Source organism: Macaca fascicularis, chromosome 17, assembly GCF_037993035.2.
Source record: "Macaca fascicularis isolate 582-1 chromosome 17, T2T-MFA8v1.1".
NCBI classification, from domain to species: Eukaryota; Metazoa; Chordata; class Mammalia; order Primates; family Cercopithecidae; genus Macaca; species Macaca fascicularis.
In genome coordinates this window covers 69,892,697-69,909,495 of record NC_088391.1, presented here as the reverse complement: position 1 = coordinate 69,909,495, position 16,799 = coordinate 69,892,697, and the positions used below count along the sequence as shown (strand labels likewise).

Genomic DNA, 16,799 nt, shown 5'->3' with positions numbered 1-16,799 from the left:
AACATACACATTATCTCACATATGCATTTTTTTTTTCTTGTTGACAGATTCTCACTCTGGAGTGCAATGGCACAATCTGGGCTCACTGCAACCTCTGCCTCCTGGGTTCAAGCATTTCTCCTGCCTCAGCCTCCCAAGCAACTGGGATTGCAGTTGCCCACCACCATGCCCAGCTAACTTTTTGTATTTTAGTAGAGATGGGGTTTTGCCATGATGACCAGGCTGATTTCGCACTCCTGACCTCAAGTGATCCACCTGCCTGGACCTCCCAAAGTGCTAGGATTACAGGTGTGAGCCACCACATCCACCACACATATGTAATTTTTTTTTTTGGAGTGGGGAGCCTTAAAATAAACCCCTTAGCAGTTTTCAACAATACAATACATTGTTATTAACTATAATCACCATGTTGTACAATAGATACCTTGAACTTATTTCTCCTAATTGTAATTTTGTATCCTTTGTGTCACATCTCCCCCAAACTCCCCTCCCCCTAACCACCACATTCTCTGGTAACCACCATTCTACTCTCAGCTTCTATAAGATCAACTTTTTTAGATTTCCATATGAGTGAGGATTTGTGGTATTTGTCTTTCTGTGCCTGGGTTGTTTCACTTAACATAATGTCCTCAAGGTTCATCTACATTGTTGCAAATGGCAAAATTTCCTTCCTTTTAAGACTGAATAGTATTCCATTGTGTATATATACCACATTTTCTTTATCCATTCATCTCCTCATCACACTTAAGTTGATTCCATATCTTAATCATTGTAAGAAGTGGTGGAATAAATATGGGAATGTAGATACCTCTTCAGCATACTGATTTCATTTCCTTTGCATGTATACACAGAAGTGGGGTTGCTGGATCACATACTAGTTCTATTTTTAATTTTTTGAGAAACTACCATACTGTTTTTCATAATTGCTGTGCTAATTTATATTCTCACCAGCAATGTACAAGGGTCTTCTTTTCTCCACATTCTTTTTCACACTTGTAATATTGCATCTTTTTGATAATAGACATTTTAACAGGTGTGAGGTGATATTATATTGTGATTTTAATTTGCATTTCTCTGATGATTAGTGATTTGAATGTTTTTAGTATACATGTTGGCTGCATGTCTTTGGGGAAATATCTATTCAGAGCTTTGCTCATTTTACAATTGGGTTATTTGTTTTCTTTCTATTGAATTGTTTGAGTTTCTTATATATTTTAGATATTAACACCTTATCCGATGTTTGATTTTTAAATATTTTATATTTTATCTCATTCCATTAGTTGTCTCATCATTCTGTTGATTGTTTCCTTGCATATGCAAAAAGCTTTTTAGTTTAATGTAATTCAATTTGTCCATTTTCACTTTCATGGCCTGTGCTTTTGGGGTCATTTCTAAAATATCATTACCCAAAGCTAAGTCATGGAGATTTTCCCCTGTTTTCTTCTAACAGTTTGAAATGTTTAGGACTTACATTTAAGTCTTTAATTCATTTGGAGTTGATTTTATACATAGCAAGATGAAGATATAATTTCATTTTCCTACATGTGGCTATTTCATTGTCTCAACAACATTTATTGAAGAGATTATCCTTTCCTCACTGTGTGTTCTTGGCACCTTGATAGAAAATCAACTGACCATAAATTATAGGCTTATTTCTAGGCACCATGTTTCACTCTATTGGCCTATGTGTCTGTTTTTATGCCAGAATCCGGCTGTTTTGATTACTATAACTTTGTAGTACGTTTTGAAATCATGCAGTGTGAGACCTCCAGCTCTGTTTTTTTTTGCCCAATATTCCTTTTGCTATTTGAAATCTTTTTGGTTCCATAGGAATTTTAGCTCTTTTTCTATTTCTGTAAAAAATGGCATTAAATTTTTGATAGATATTGCATTGGATCTGTAAATTGCTTTGGCTAATATGGACATTTTAACAGTATTCATTCTTCTATTTCATGACCATGGAATATCTTTCTATTTATTTGTGTCTTCCTCAATTTCTTTCATCAATGTTATATAGTTTTCAGTGTATAGGTCTTTTGCCTTTTTGGTTAAATGTATTTCCATCTTACTACTTTTTGTAGATATTGTAAATGGAATTGTTTTGATTTTCTTTTTGAATAGCTCATTGTTACTCTATAGAAACACTACTGATTTTTGTGTGTTAATATTATATCCTGCAACTGTACTGAATTTTGTTAGCTCTAACAGCTTTTTTGCAAGTTTTTAAAGGTTTTCTATATAAGATCATGTAATCTGCAAATACGTCTCAAGACATCCAAATTGTAAAAGAGTAAATTAAATTGTTACTCTTAAGATAAATTTATTTTGCTCTGGCTAGGACTTCCAGTATTATGTTGAATAGAACTGGCAAGAGTGCACATCCTTGACTTGTTTCTGATCTTAGAAAATATGATTTAAACTTTTCACCATTGAATATGATGTTAACTGTGGGTTTGTCATATATGACATTTAATGTATTGAGTTGCATTCTTTCTGTATATAATTTCTTGAGAATTTTTAATCACAAGATGATATGAATTTTGTTAACAACTTTATCTATTGAGATGATTATATGATTTTGTGTTTTATTATATTCATATGGTATGTTACATTTACAGATTTGTGTACATTGAACCATCCTTGTATCTCTGGGATAAATTCCACTTGATTATGGCATATGATTCATTCAATGTGCTATTGAATTTGGTTTGCTAATATTTTTGAGGATATTTACATCTATGATCATCAGGAATATTGGCCTATAATCTTCTTTTCTTGTAGTGTCCTTGTATGGCTTTGATATCAGGGTAAAGCTGGCCTTGAAAAATGTGTTTGAAAGTATTCTTTTGTCTTCATTTTTTGAAAGCATTTTAAAAAGATGGTATTAGGTATTCTTTAAGTGTTTGGTAGAATTTGTCCATGAAGCCATCAGGTCCTGGGCCCTCCTTTGGTGGGGGATGTTTTATTACTGATTCAATCCTCTTGCTTGGTATTGGTTTGTTCAAATTTTCTACTTCATGATTCAGTCTTGGTAGGTTGAACGTCTGTAGGAATTTGTCCATTATTCTAGGTTATCTAATTTGTTGGCATATGTTCACAATAGTTTCTTAGTGATCCTTTGTAATTCTGTTGTGTCAGTTGTAATGTCTCCTTTTTATTTATAATTTTATTTATTTGGACCTTCTCTTTTTTTTTCTTACTCTAGCTCAAGGCTTGTTCATTTTGTTTATCTTTTTAAAAAACTCTTAATTTTGCTGGTTCTTTCTGTTGTTTTCTAGTTTCTATTTCAGGTATTTGGGTTTTGAACTTTACTATTTCTTAACCTCTTTTAACTTTGGGTTTAGTTTATTGTTTTTCTTTTTCCTTGAGGTGTAACATTAGGTTGTTTATTGGGGATCTTTCTTCTTTTCTGATGGATGCTATAAACTTCCATCTTAGAAATGCTTTTGCTGAATCCCATAAGTTTTGGTATGTTGTGTTTCCATCTTCCTTTGTATCAATATGTTTTAAAATTTCTCTTTCAATTTCTTCATTAACCCTTGGTTGTTCAAGAGCAAGTCATTTAAATTCCATGTATTTGTGAATATTCTAAAGTTCCTGGAAATTAGAATTTTATACTACTGTGGTCAACAAAGACATTTGATAGGATTTCAATCTTCTTACATTTAAGACTTGTTTTATGGCCTAATACATCATCTATCTCAGAGAATGTTCCATGTGCAGCAGAGGAAATTGTGTATTCTGCAGTTGTTCGATAGAATGTTCTGTATATGGATGTTAGGTCCATTTGGTGTCCAATATATGTTGATATTTCCTAATTAATTTTCTGTTGAAGTAATCTGTCTTTTGCCGAAAGTGAGGTACTAAAGCCCCCTACTATTACTGTATTGCCATCTACCTCTTTCTTCAGATCTATTAATATTTACCTTATATATTTAGATGCCTTAATGTTAGTTATATATGTATGTGTGTGTGTGTGTGTGTGTGTGTGTATTTACAATGGTTATATCCACTTCCTTAATTTACCCCTCTTTCATTATATAATGACCTTCTTTGTCTCTTTTCTCAGTTTTGACTTAATGTTCATTTTATCTGACTTAAGTGTACCTATTTCTGCTCCCCATTAGTTTCCATTCACATAGTTTCCATTCACATCCATATCTTTTATATCCCTTCACTTTTAATCTATATGTATCCTTAAATGTGAAGTGAGTCTCTTATAAGCACTATATAGTTGTGTCTTGTCTTTTATGCATGTAGACATTCTATGTCTTTTGATTAGATAATTTAATTCATTTAAATTCAAGGTAGGCATTGATATATAAAAACCTACTGCTACTGTTTTATGTTTGTTTTGCAGATCTTTTGTTCTGTCTTTACTCTTTTGTTGTCTTTGTGATTAGGTGATTTTGTCTAGTGGTATGCTTTGATTTCTTACTTTTTATCTTTTGCATATCTACAATAGGTTTTTTCTTTGTGGTTACCATGAGGATTATTTTTTTAATCTTATTGTTATTACAGGCTAAGTTGATAACAACTTAACTTTGATTGCATAAAAAAAATCCTCTACTATATTCTCCACCTCCCTCATGTATTTAAAATTTTTGATGTTGTAATTTACATGTTCTTATGTTGTATATGCCACAACAAATTATTATAACTATTATTTTTAATAGTTGTTTTTTCATCTTTATACTAAAGATATAAGTGATTTAAACATCACAATTACAGTATTATTCTGAATTTGACTGTGTATGTACTTTTATCAGTGAGTTTTATACTTTGAGATGTTTTTGTGTTACTTTTTAGCATCCTTTTTTTCCAGGCTGATGAGCTTCTTTTAGCATTTCTTGTAAACAGCTCTGGTGTGAGTGAACTACCTCAGCTTTGGTTTCTCTGGGAAACTCTTTCTCTCTCCTTTGTTTCTGAGCCACACCTTTTTCAGATACAATATTCTTACTTGGCAGTTTTGTTTAGTATTTTTTTTCCAGCACTTTGAATGTATCATCCTGTTCTCTCCTGGCCTGTAATACCTCTGCTGAGAAATTAACTTCTATGTGTACCAGAACTTCCTTATACGTCATTTGCTTCTTTTATCTTGATGTTTTCAGGATCCTCTTTCTTTCCTTGAGTTTGATAGCTTTATTTTATTATGTCTTGGTGTAATCTTGTTTGGATTCAATCTGATTAGAGAATTCTGACATTTCCGTACCTAGATATTTATATCTTTCTCCAAATTTGGAAAGTACTGCTAATATTTCTTTAAACATTTTAATTCTTTATCTTTCTCTTCTCCTTCACAAACTCCTATTACCCAAACAATTGCTCATAAATCTCATAATCTTACTTCATTCCTTTTCATTCTTTTTTCTTCCCTGACTTTATATTTTCCAATAACCTGTCTTCAAAATCATAGATTCTCTCTTCTGCTTGATCAATTTTGCTATTAATGTTCACTATTGCATTTTTTATTTTATTCATTGTATTTTCCAACTTCAGAATTACTATTTTATAAATAACTTAAATTTCTCTGTTAATTTTTAATATTGGTACTTTGTTTTCCTGATCTTATTGAGACGTTTTAAGTATTTATTGAAGTCGTCCTATGTTACTTAAAAAATTATTTTGAATTTTTTGTCAGGCAGTTCATCTATCTTTATTTCCTGTAGGTCAGCTACTAAGAGATTATTGTTTGGTGTGTTCTTTGGTTATGTTATGCCTTCTTGGTGTTTTGTGTTTTCATTACCTTACATGGATGACTGCACATTCAAAAAGTAAGGACTTATTCCAGTCTTTGCAGACTGGCTTTGGGTGGAAAAGCTGCTCCAGGCAGCCTGCCTAGAGATTCTAGGCAGACCATTGGGCATAATCTGAAGGTAAACTTGCTGCTGGAGTCCTCAGATAGGCTGGTGTGGTGCCTGGGTCAGCAGGTAGGCAACCTGATGCCTGGGTCTGCTTGGTTGGGCATAAAGCCTAGATCCATGGGGGCTGATCTTGCACTGGAATAGACCTGGAGCCTGAGTCCATGGAGGCTGGTTCAGTATTGGAATAGGCCTGGAGCTTGAGTCTGTGGGGATGGGTTTGGGTTATGGGCCTACAGTTGCTGGCCTAGAACTTAGGTCTTCATGGGTAGTCTTGGAGCCTCAGTCTGTGTGGTGTAGCCTGCTACCGGGGTCTACTGGGGTGAGCTTGGGCCCTGGATCTGCTGGTACAGCCCTAGACCCTGGGTCATCTGAAGCTTGAGACCACAGGGACCAGCCTGGCTCTTGGGGTTTTCTCAGTGCTGTAGTTGATAGGAAGCCTAGGTCCACAGGAGACAGTTTGGAGCCTAGGATTGCAGGTGTTGGTTTAGTGCATTAGACTCTGGTATTGGCCTGGAGCCTATGTCCACTAGTGTTTGCCTGGAGTCTGGGCATGCAGGTGTTGGCCTAGAGGATAGGCCCATGAGGGCTGTCCTAGGTCTTAGGGCCTTGGGAATAGCCACTTACCTGGGTATACAGGGGCTGTCCTGGAGCCTTGGTCCAAGGGGGTTGGTCAAATGCTGGAATCTATTGGGGCAACCTGAACCCTGGGTCTGTTGGAGTGAGGAGCTACAGGAGCTGGCCTGGAAGCTGGGTCTGAGGGTGCCAGTCTGATGACTAGGACTACAAGGGTTGGTCTGGCGCTGAGGTTGGCCTGAAGCCTGGGGCCATGGGAGCCACTTCACTGTTAGGGGTGGTTTGGACTCTTGGGTTGTTGAAGTCAGGTTGGCAGTGGGGCAGCCTGGAGACCAAGTTCATTGGAAAAGCCTAGAGCCTGGTGGGGGATCTAGCCTGGTTCTAGTGCAGGCCTGAAAACCCAGTCCTTGGGTAGGGGCCTAAAGTCTGAGGCCATGGGGTCAGATCAGTGCTAGATTTTACTGAAGAGGGCCTAGTTTTAGAGTCTGAGGCAAAGTTCTCTGCTCACTTCCTTCTTCCTCTCCTAGGCAGTATCTTTCTCCATGCTGTGCTGTCCAGGGTTGAAGAATGGGCAATGTGCCTAATGTCCATCCTACTCTCCTCAATGAGTCTTTTCTTTCTGTGCTACATTCAGACACTATTGTCCTTCACCAGGTTTCCTTACCACTTGGGAAGATATTTCCATGTGTGGATAGTTGTTTGCATTAATGTTTCTTCAGGGGACAAGCATTGGAGAGTTCTGTTTCTCCATTTTGCTGATGTTCGCACTCCCTGAACCTATTTTGTAATAGAAGTTTTTAGAACTCCAATTAACAATCAAGCTTTTCTCTCTGGTATTTGTCACCTAGTGTAATTAACTTTAAATTGCTCTTCATACTCTTGAATTTTACAGCTTCTTTACCAGTTCATTTATTTTTATTTTTTGACCTGAGACATCTTAATTTCTAGTAAGCTAAAACAGAAATAAACCTACTACTCCTTTCACCCTGTTCTTTGGCAGTGTACCCAGCTTATATTCACAAGCAGACTCACAGATTACCATCTCAGGAATACAAAGGATTCTCTCTTCAGGTGTTTGCTTAATATCCTTTTTCCTTTGACCTCTTTTTCTGGCCACTCTTTTCTTCTGGACTCAAGTGCTCCAGAAGAGTTGCCCCTCTTACCTAGTTGTCAGCTTCCTATGGTGGGCAGTGAGCAAATGTCAACCATTATGTCTTAAATACTCAGCATCTAACATAATCCTTTACCCACAATTCAAATGGTCCTTAAAAGTACTGAATACGCCTTTTTGCATGAGAACCAATTTGGAGAATTTAAAAGTCTCTTCAGGATGCACTATTTAAAATTTTAAACAAATTTTTATTACACAAAGGCTGTCACATAATTGGATATTTCTCTACTCTGTATACAATTCTTCTTACTCTCCACAGAAAGGCTGCTTCTTAACTTCTCCTCTGGTGATGGCAAGCACTAAAATCCTGATTTTAATAGAACGGCAATAGAAAACGTCTCAGTGATTTAGGTTGAAAGCACTATATTGGTTCATGGCTCTTGCACCCAATATCAAGAATGTACAAATGTTTTTTCATTCAAAAATACAAAATAAATTATCTGTAGGCATGGGCAATGACAGTAGTAAATTATTGTATATTGTCAACTGAAACCAGTAACTGATGGTTATGGTGATTTTCTTAAATTTCAGCCAGCCTTCTCTTCAGTCATTTTCTTCACCTGACTTCTAAAGTTATTGTTGAAGAATGCTGTTTTGAGCTTCTTGTCACAGTTCAAAAACAAAGGTAAAGCACTATTCTAGGAATTAGAACAAACCATCTCCCATTCCACCTATTGCACTCATTCCAGGATTCTCTTTTTTAGGAATTTCTATGACTACAACTTCTGCTGTAGGTAACAGAGAAGCCACCCCAGCAGCATGCAGTAAAGCAGTTCTCACAACGTTTGTGGGGTCAGTGACTCCTTTTTCTACCGTATTCGCAGAATCTCCAATCACAGCCTCATAACCAACCTCAGAGGAATCTTACGTAATTTTTTCAACTATCAAAGATACTTCAATACTTGCATTCTTAACATTGGTCATTGAAGGAATTTTTTTTTTTTTTTTTTTTTTTTTTTTTTTTTTTTTGAGACGGAGTCTCGCTCTGTCGCCCAGGCTGGAGTGCAGTGGCCAGATCTCGGTTCACTGCAAGCTCTGCCTCCAGGGTTCACGCCATTCTCCTTCCTCAGCCTCCCGAGTAGCTGGGACTACAGGCACCTGCCACTTCGCCTGCCTAGTTTTTTGTATTTTTCAGTAGAGACTGGGTTTCACCGTGTTAGCCAGGATGGTCTCAATCTCCTGACCTTGTGATCCGCCCATCTCAGCCTCCCAAAGTGCTGGGATTACAGGAGTGTTCTTTTAATAATTTCTATACAATTTAAAACATCTTCATTAGCTGGAGTTAACAAGTCCAAGGCTGGAACGCACTGAAGCAGAGCAATGCCATCTTCAATGGCAGCTCTTGTAGCATTAAGGACGTCAGTAACTCTGTCTTTCTTTTCTTTTACCTGAACATCACTTGTCTCACCAACCATCAACATGGCTACTCCATCTGATAGTTTTGCCAGACATTCATTCAGTTTTTTCTTTTCATATTCACTAGTTGTGATATCTAACTACTCAATGATTTCTTGAATACATTTTTCAATTTAAGCCTTGTCATCTTTACCTTTTAATAACATAGCATCATCTTTGACCACAATGACCTCTCTGAATTTTCCTGAGTCATGAGGCTGAGCATCTTCAAGATTTAGGGTTAACCCCTCTTCTCCAAACACTGCAATACCAGTAGCAATAGCCACATCTTTAAGCTTGTTCTATTGTCACCAAAACCTGAAATTTTGACTACTACAACCTGAAGACCAACTTTTAGCCTATTCAAGATGAGCATACTTAGAGTTTCTTCATCAACATCTTCAGCAATTGTGACCAAAGGCTTAAGGTGAGCACTGGCAATTTCAAGAGCAGGTACAAGGGACTGGACACCAGAAATGTTCTTTTCACTCAGTAGAACATAGGCATCCTGGAATTCACATTTCTGACCTTTTGATATATTAATAAGTATGGAAAAATATAGCCTCAATCAAACTTCATGCCTTCAATAATTTCTAATTCATCATTCAATGTTTTTCCACCTTTCACTGTGAGCACAACCTTTCTTCCAACCTTTTTCATTGCACCAGAAATGATGCTGCCAATTTTTTTTGTCTCTGTTTGCAGAAACTGTAGCAACCTGAGCAATTTCTTCAGGGGTTGTCACAGGTTTAGACTGCTTCCTAAGTTCAGCAATTACAGTATCAATATCTAACCTCACACACTTCCAATTTCCACTGGGTTTGCACCTTTGCTAACCTTCTCTTTTTTTTTTTTTTTTTTTTTTTTTTTTTAATTTATTTATTATTATTATACTTTAAGTTGTAGGGTACATGTGCATAACGTGCAGGTTTGTTACATATGTATACTTGTGCCATGTTGCTGTGCTGCACCCATCAACTCGTCATTTACATCAGGTATAACTCCCAATGCAATCCCTCCCCCCTCCCCCCTCCCCATGATAGGCCCCGGTGTGTGATGTTCCCCTTCCTGAGTCCGAGTGATCTCATTGTTCAGTTCCCACCTATGAGTGAGAACATGCGGTGTTTGGTTTTCTGTTCTTGTGATAGTTTGCTAAGAATGATGGATTCCAGCTGCATCCAAGTCCCTACAAAGGACTCAAACTCATCCTTTTTTATGGCTGCATAGTATTCCATGGTGTATATGTGCCACATTTTCTTAATCCAATCTGTCACTGATGGACATTTGGGTTGATTCCAAGTCTTTGCTATTGTGAATAGTGCTGCAATAAACATACGTGTGCATGTGTCTTTATAGCAGCATAATTTGTAATCCTTTGGGTATATACCCAGTAATGGGATGGCTGGGTCATATGGTACATCTAGTTCTAGATCCTTGAGGAATCGCCATACTGTTTTCCATAATGGTTGAACTAGTTTACAATCCCACCAACAGTGTAAAAGTGTTCCTATTTCTCCACATCCTCTCCAGCACCTGTTGTTTCCTGACTTTTTAATGATTGCCATTCTAACTGGTGTGAGATGGTATCTCATGGTGGTTTTGATTTGCATTTCTCTGATGGCCAGTGATGATGAGCATTTTTTCATGTGTCTGTTGGCTGTATGAATGTCTTCTTTTGAGAAATGTCTGTTCATGTCCTTTGCCCACTTTTTGATGGGGTTGTTTGTTTTTTTCTTGTAAATTTGTTTGAGTTCTTTGTAGGTTCTGGATATTAGCCCTTTGTCAGATGAGTAGATTGCAAAAATTTTCTCCCATTCTGTAGGTTGCCTGTTCACTCTGATGGTAGTGTCTTTTGCTGTGCAGAAGCTCTTTAGTTTAATGAGATCCCATTTGTCAATTTTGGCTTTTGCTGCTGTTGCTTTTGGTGTTTTAGACATGAAATCTTTGCCCATGCCTATGTCCTGAATGGTACTACCTAGGTTTTCCTCTAGGATTTTTATGGTATTAGGTCTAACATTTAAGTCTCTAATCCATCTTGAATTAATTTTCGTATAAGGAGTAAGGAAAGGATCCAGTTTCAGCTTTCTACTTATGGCTAGCCAATTTTCCCAGCACCATTTATTAAATAGGGAATCCTTTCCCCATTTCTTGTTTCTCTCAGGTTTGTCAAAGATCAGATGGCTGTAGATGTGTGGTATTATTTCTGAGGACTCTGTTCTGTTCCATTGGTCTATATCTCTGTTTTGGTACCAGTACCATGCTGTTTTGGTTACTGTAGCCTTGTAGTATAGTTTGAAGTCAGGTAGCGTGATGCCTCCAGCTTTGTTCTTTTGGCTTAGGATTGTCTTGGAGATGCGGGCTCTTTTTTGGTTCCATATGAACTTTAAAGCAGTTTTTTCCAATTCTGTGAAGAAACTCATTGGTAGCTTGATGGGGATGGCATTGAATCTATAAATTACCTTGGGCAGTATGGCCATTTTCACAATATTGATTCTTCCTATCCATGAGCATGGTATGTTCTTCCATTTGTTTGTGTCCTCTTTGATTTCACTGAGCAGTGGTTTGTAGTTCTCCTTGAAGAGGTCCTTTACATCCCTTGTAAGTTGGATTCCTAGGTATTTGATTCTCTTTGAAGCAATTGTGAATGGAAGTTCATTCCTGATTTGGCTCTCTGTTTGTCTGTTACTGGTGTATAAGAATGCTTGTGATTTTTGCACATTAATTTTGTATCCTGAGACTTTGCTGAAGTTGCTTATCAGCTTAAGGAGATTTTGGGCTGAGACAATGGGGTTTTCTAAATATACAATCATGTCATCTGCAAACAGGGACAATTTGACTTCTTCTTTTCCTAACTGAATACCCTTGATTTCTTTCTCTTGCCTGATTGCCCTAGCCAGAACTTCCAACACTATGTTGAATAGGAGTGGTGAGAGAGGGCATCCCTGTCTTGTGCCAGTTTTCAAAGGGAATTTTTCCAGTTTTTGCCCGTTCAGTATGATATTGGCTGTGGGTTTGTCATAAATAGCTCTTATTATTTTGAGGTACGTTCCATCAATACCGAATTTATTGAGCGTTTTTAGCATGAAGGGCTGTTGAATTTTGTCAAAAGCCTTTTCTGCATCAATTGAGATAATCATGTGGTTCTTGTCTTTGGTTCTGTTTATATGCTGGATTATGTTTATTGATTTGCGAATGTTGAACCAGCCTTGCATCCCAGGGATGAAGCCCACTTGATCATGGTGGATAAGCTTTTTGATGTGTTGCTGAATCCGGTTTGCCAGTATTTTATTGAGGATTTTTGCATCGATGTTCATCAGGGATATTGGTCTAAAATTCTCTTTTTTTGTTGTGTCTCTGCCAGGCTTTGGTATCAGGATGATGTTGGCCTCATAAAATGAGTTAGGGAGGATTCCCTCTTTTTCTATTGATTGGAATAGTTTCAGAAGGAATGGTACCAACTCCTCTTTGTACCTCTGGTAGAATTCAGCTGTGAATCCATCTGGTCCTGGACTTTTTTTGGTTGGTAGGCTATTAATTGTTGCCTCAATTTCAGAGCCTGCTATTGGTCTATTCAGGGATTCAACTTCTTCCTGGTTTAGTCTTGGAAGAGTGTAAGTGTCCAGGAAACTATCCATTTCTTCTAGATTTTCCAGTTTATTTGCGTAGAGGTGTTTATAGTATTCTCTGATGGTAGTTTGTATTTCTGTGGGGTCAGTGGTGATATCCCCTTGATCATTTTTAATTGCGTCGATTTGATTCTTCTCTCTTTTCTTCTTTATTAGTCTGGCTAGTGGTCTGTCAATTTTGTTGATCTTTTCAAAAAACCAACTCCTGGATTCATTGATTTTTTGGAGGGTTTTTTGTGTTTCTATCTCCTTCAGTTCTGCTCTGATCTTAGTTATTTCTTGCCTTCTGCTAGCTTTCGAATGTGTTTGCTCTTGCTTCTCTAGTTCTTTTAATTGCGATGTTAGAGTGTCAATTTTAGATCTTTCCTGCTTTCTCTTGTGGGCATTTAGTGCTATAAATTTCCCTCTACACACTGCTTTAAATGTGTCCCAGAGATTCTGGTATGTTGTATCTTTGTTCTCATTGGTTTCAAAGAACATCTTTATTTCTGCCTTCATTTCGTTATGTACCCAGTAGTCATTCAGGAGCAGGTTGTTCAGTTTCCATGTAGTTGAGCGGTTTTGATTGAGTTTCTTAGTCCTGAGTTCTAGTTTGATTGCACTGTGGTCTGAGAGACAGTTTGTTATAATTTCTGTTCTTGTACATTTGCTGAGGAGTGCTTTACTTCCAATTACGTGGTCAATTTTGGAGTAAGTATGATGTGGTGCTGAGAAGAATGTATATTCTGTTGATTTGGGGTGGAGAGTTCTATAGATGTCTATTAGGTCTGCTTGCTGCAGAGATGAGTTCAATTCCTGGATATCCTTGTTAACTTTCTGTCTCGTTGATCTGTCTAATGTTGACAGTGGAGTGTTGAAGTCTCCCATTATTATTGTATGGGAGTCTAAGTCTCTTTGTAAGTCTCTAAGGACTTGCTTTATGAATCTGGGTGCTCCTGTATTGGGTGCATATATATTTAGGATAGTTAGCTCTTCCTGTTGAATTGATCCCTTTACCATTATGTAATGGCCTTCTTTGTCTCTTTTGATCTTTGATGGTTTAAAGTCTGTTTTATCAGAGACTAGTATTGCAACCCCTGCTTTTTTTTGTTCTCCATTTGCTTGGTAAATCTTCCTCCATCCCTTTATTTTGAGCCTATGTATGTCTCTGCGTGTGAGATGGGTCTCCTGAATACAGCAGACTGATGGGTCTTGACTCTTGATCCAGTTTGCCAGTCTGTGTCTTTTAATTGGAGCATTTAGTCCATTTACATTTAAGGTTAAGATTGTTATGTGTGAACTTGATCCTGCCATTATGATATTAACTGGTTATTTTGCTCGTTAGTTGATGCAGTTTCTTCCTAGCCTCGATGGTCTTTACATTTTGGCATGTTTTTGCAATGGCTGGTACCAGTTGTTCCTTTCCATGTTTAGTGCTTCCTTCAGGATCTCTTGTAAGGCAGGCCTAGTGGTGACAAAATCTCTAAGCATTTGCTTATCTGTAAAGGATTTTATTTCTCCTTCACTTATGAAACTTAGTTTGGCTGGATATGAAATTCTGGGTTGAAAATTCTTTTCTTTAAGAATGTTGAATATTGGCCCCCACTCTCTTCTGGCTTGTAGAGTTTCTGCTGAGAGATCTGCTGTTAGTCTGATGGGCTTCCCTTTGTGGGTAACCCGACCTTTCTCTCTGGCTGCCCTTAAGATTTTTTCCTTCATTTCAACTTTGGTGAATCTGGCAATTATGTGTCTTGGAGTTGCTCTTCTCGAGGAGTATCTTTGTGGCGTTCTCTGTATTTCCTGGATTTGAATGTTGGCCTGCCCTACTAGGTTGGGGAAGTTCTCCTGGATGATATCCTGAAGAGTGTTTTCCAACTTGGTTCCATTTTCCCCCTCACTTTCAGGCACCCCAATCAGACGTAGATTTGGTCTTTTTACATAATCCCATACTTCTTGCAGGCTTTGTTCGTTTCTTTTTCTTCTTTTTTCTTTTGGTTTCTCTTCTCGCTTCATTTCATTCATTTGATCCTCAATCGCAGATACTCTTTCTTCCAGTTGATCGAGTCGGTTACTGAAGCTTGTGCATTTGTCACGTATTTCTCGTGTCATGGTTTTCATCTCTTTCATTTCGTTTAGGACCTTCTCTGCATTAATTACTCTAGCCATCAATTCTTCCACTTTTTTTTCAAGATTTTTAGTTTCTTTGCGCTGGGTACGTAACTCCTCCTTTAGCTCTGAGAAATTTGATGGACTGAAGCCTTCTTCTCTCATCTCGTCAAAGTCATTCTCCGTCCAGCTTTGATCCGTTGCTGGCGATGAGCTGCGCTCCTTTGCCGGGGGAGATGCACTCTTATTTTTTGAATTTCCAGCTTTTCTGCCCTGCTTTTTCCCCATCTTTGTGGTTTTATCTGCCTCTGGTCTTTGATGATGGTGATGTACTGATGGGGTTTTGGTGTAGGTGTCCTTCCTGTTTGATAGTTTTCCTTCTAACAGTCAGGACCCTCAGCTGTAGGTCTGTTGGAGATTGCTTGAGGTCCACTCCAGACCCTGTTTGCCTGGGTATCAGCAGCAGAGGCTGCAGAAGATAGAATATTTCTGAACAGCGAGTGTACCTGTCTGATTCTTGCTTTGGAAGCTTCCTCTCAGGGGTGTACTCCTTCCTGTGAGGTGTGGGGTGTCAGACTGCCCCTAGTGGGGGATGTCTCCCAGTTAGGCTACTCAGGGGTCAGGGACCCGCTTGAGCAGGGAGTCTGTCCCTTCTCAGATCTCAACCTCCGTGTTGGGAGATCCACTGCTCTCTTCAAAGCTGTCAGACAGAGTCGTTTGCGTCTGTGCAGAGGTGTCTGTGTGTCTTAGTTTACTGTGCCCTGTCCCCAGAGGTGGAGTCTACAGAGACAGGCAGGTTTCCTTGAGCTGCTGTGAGCTCCACCCAGTTCGAGCTTCCCAGCAGCTTTAGAGCATGCCAGTATGGTAGCAGTGGTGATACCATCCACAGCTTCTTTATTTGTATTATTGGCAACATTTTAACAAGTTTAGCTCCAATATTTTTATATTTATCCTTTAAGTCAATTGACTTTGCAACAGTCACACCATCTTTTTTTTTTTACTTTGGAACTTCCTCAGCTTTCTTCAATAATCACGGTTCTTCCCTTTGGCCCTATTGTAATGGCTAGAGAATTGGCTAAAAGGCTTACACCTTGAAGCTTTAAGGTTTGGGCATCTGCACCAAATTTTACATCTTTGGCATCAGCCTGAGGAAGATGAGGCTTCAGTACCCTGGACTCCAGTCTTATTTGGCAAAAAAAAAAAAATTGTGGGTAGTTGAAGCATTTCTGCAGGGCTGCAGCAGGGCGTATGCACAGTGAGACAGGTCATTGGTGGTGAGGGAAGGAGAGAGTGTAGGGCCCATTTTTTTAAAATTCAAAGTGAAAATAGCTTTATCACATCCCATAGAATTATTTCTAAATTTTGTCATAATTAAGAGTACTGCTTTATTAAGCAAAATAATGTTAATAAACAAATGGTGCTGCTTTTGAAGCCACAAAAATGTTGCTGTCTGATCCTATTTGAGATGTAGTAACTTATACCACATCTTTACTCTGTTATACTTGAACTTGAATGAGTTCAGTGTACTTATTGTTATGTGAGAATTCCAGAACAATGTGAGTTATTGTTTAGTGAGAACCTCAAGTGAAGTCCATGTCTAGGCCTCAGATGAGAAAGATTAAATCCCCAACAGCTTCCAATCCAAAACAGACTCTGATTATAGCAACACCTCCACATTCAAATTGCAAATGCTAAGTGTACAACCTGAAGACCTCCAATGTCCCGAAATTTCTCAGAAAAGCTGGGTGCTCTCTGCTGGTCCTAGAGTCCCCAGGGGCTACTGGTTCTTAAAGGCCCCATCCTGCTTTTGATCTGATCTGGGCCTGGAAGTGGTACTTTCTCCCATAGTTGACCTCTACATTCGTCATCACAGGGCTGGAAATAAATTCTAAAGCACTTTCACCCTTTTACAGGGTCTAAGGTGTTTTTCTATGCCTAGCAGTGCTTCGGAAATTTGCAGTGCTTCGGAAATTTGCAGTGCTTCAGAAATTTGCAGTGCTTCAGAAATTTGCAGTGCTTCAGAAATTTGCAGTGCTTCGGAAATTTGCAGTGCTTCAGAAATTTGAGCAGGCATCAGAATCACCT

At 38.2% G+C, this 16,799-nt stretch overlaps 1 pseudogene; it reads right to left on the bottom strand.

Annotated features, from left to right (window-relative positions):
• Positions 1-8,253: 8,253 nt before the first annotated feature.
• Positions 8,254-15,938, bottom strand: LOC102134769 (60 kDa heat shock protein, mitochondrial-like; annotated as a pseudogene).
• Positions 15,939-16,799: the final 861 nt, after the last annotated feature.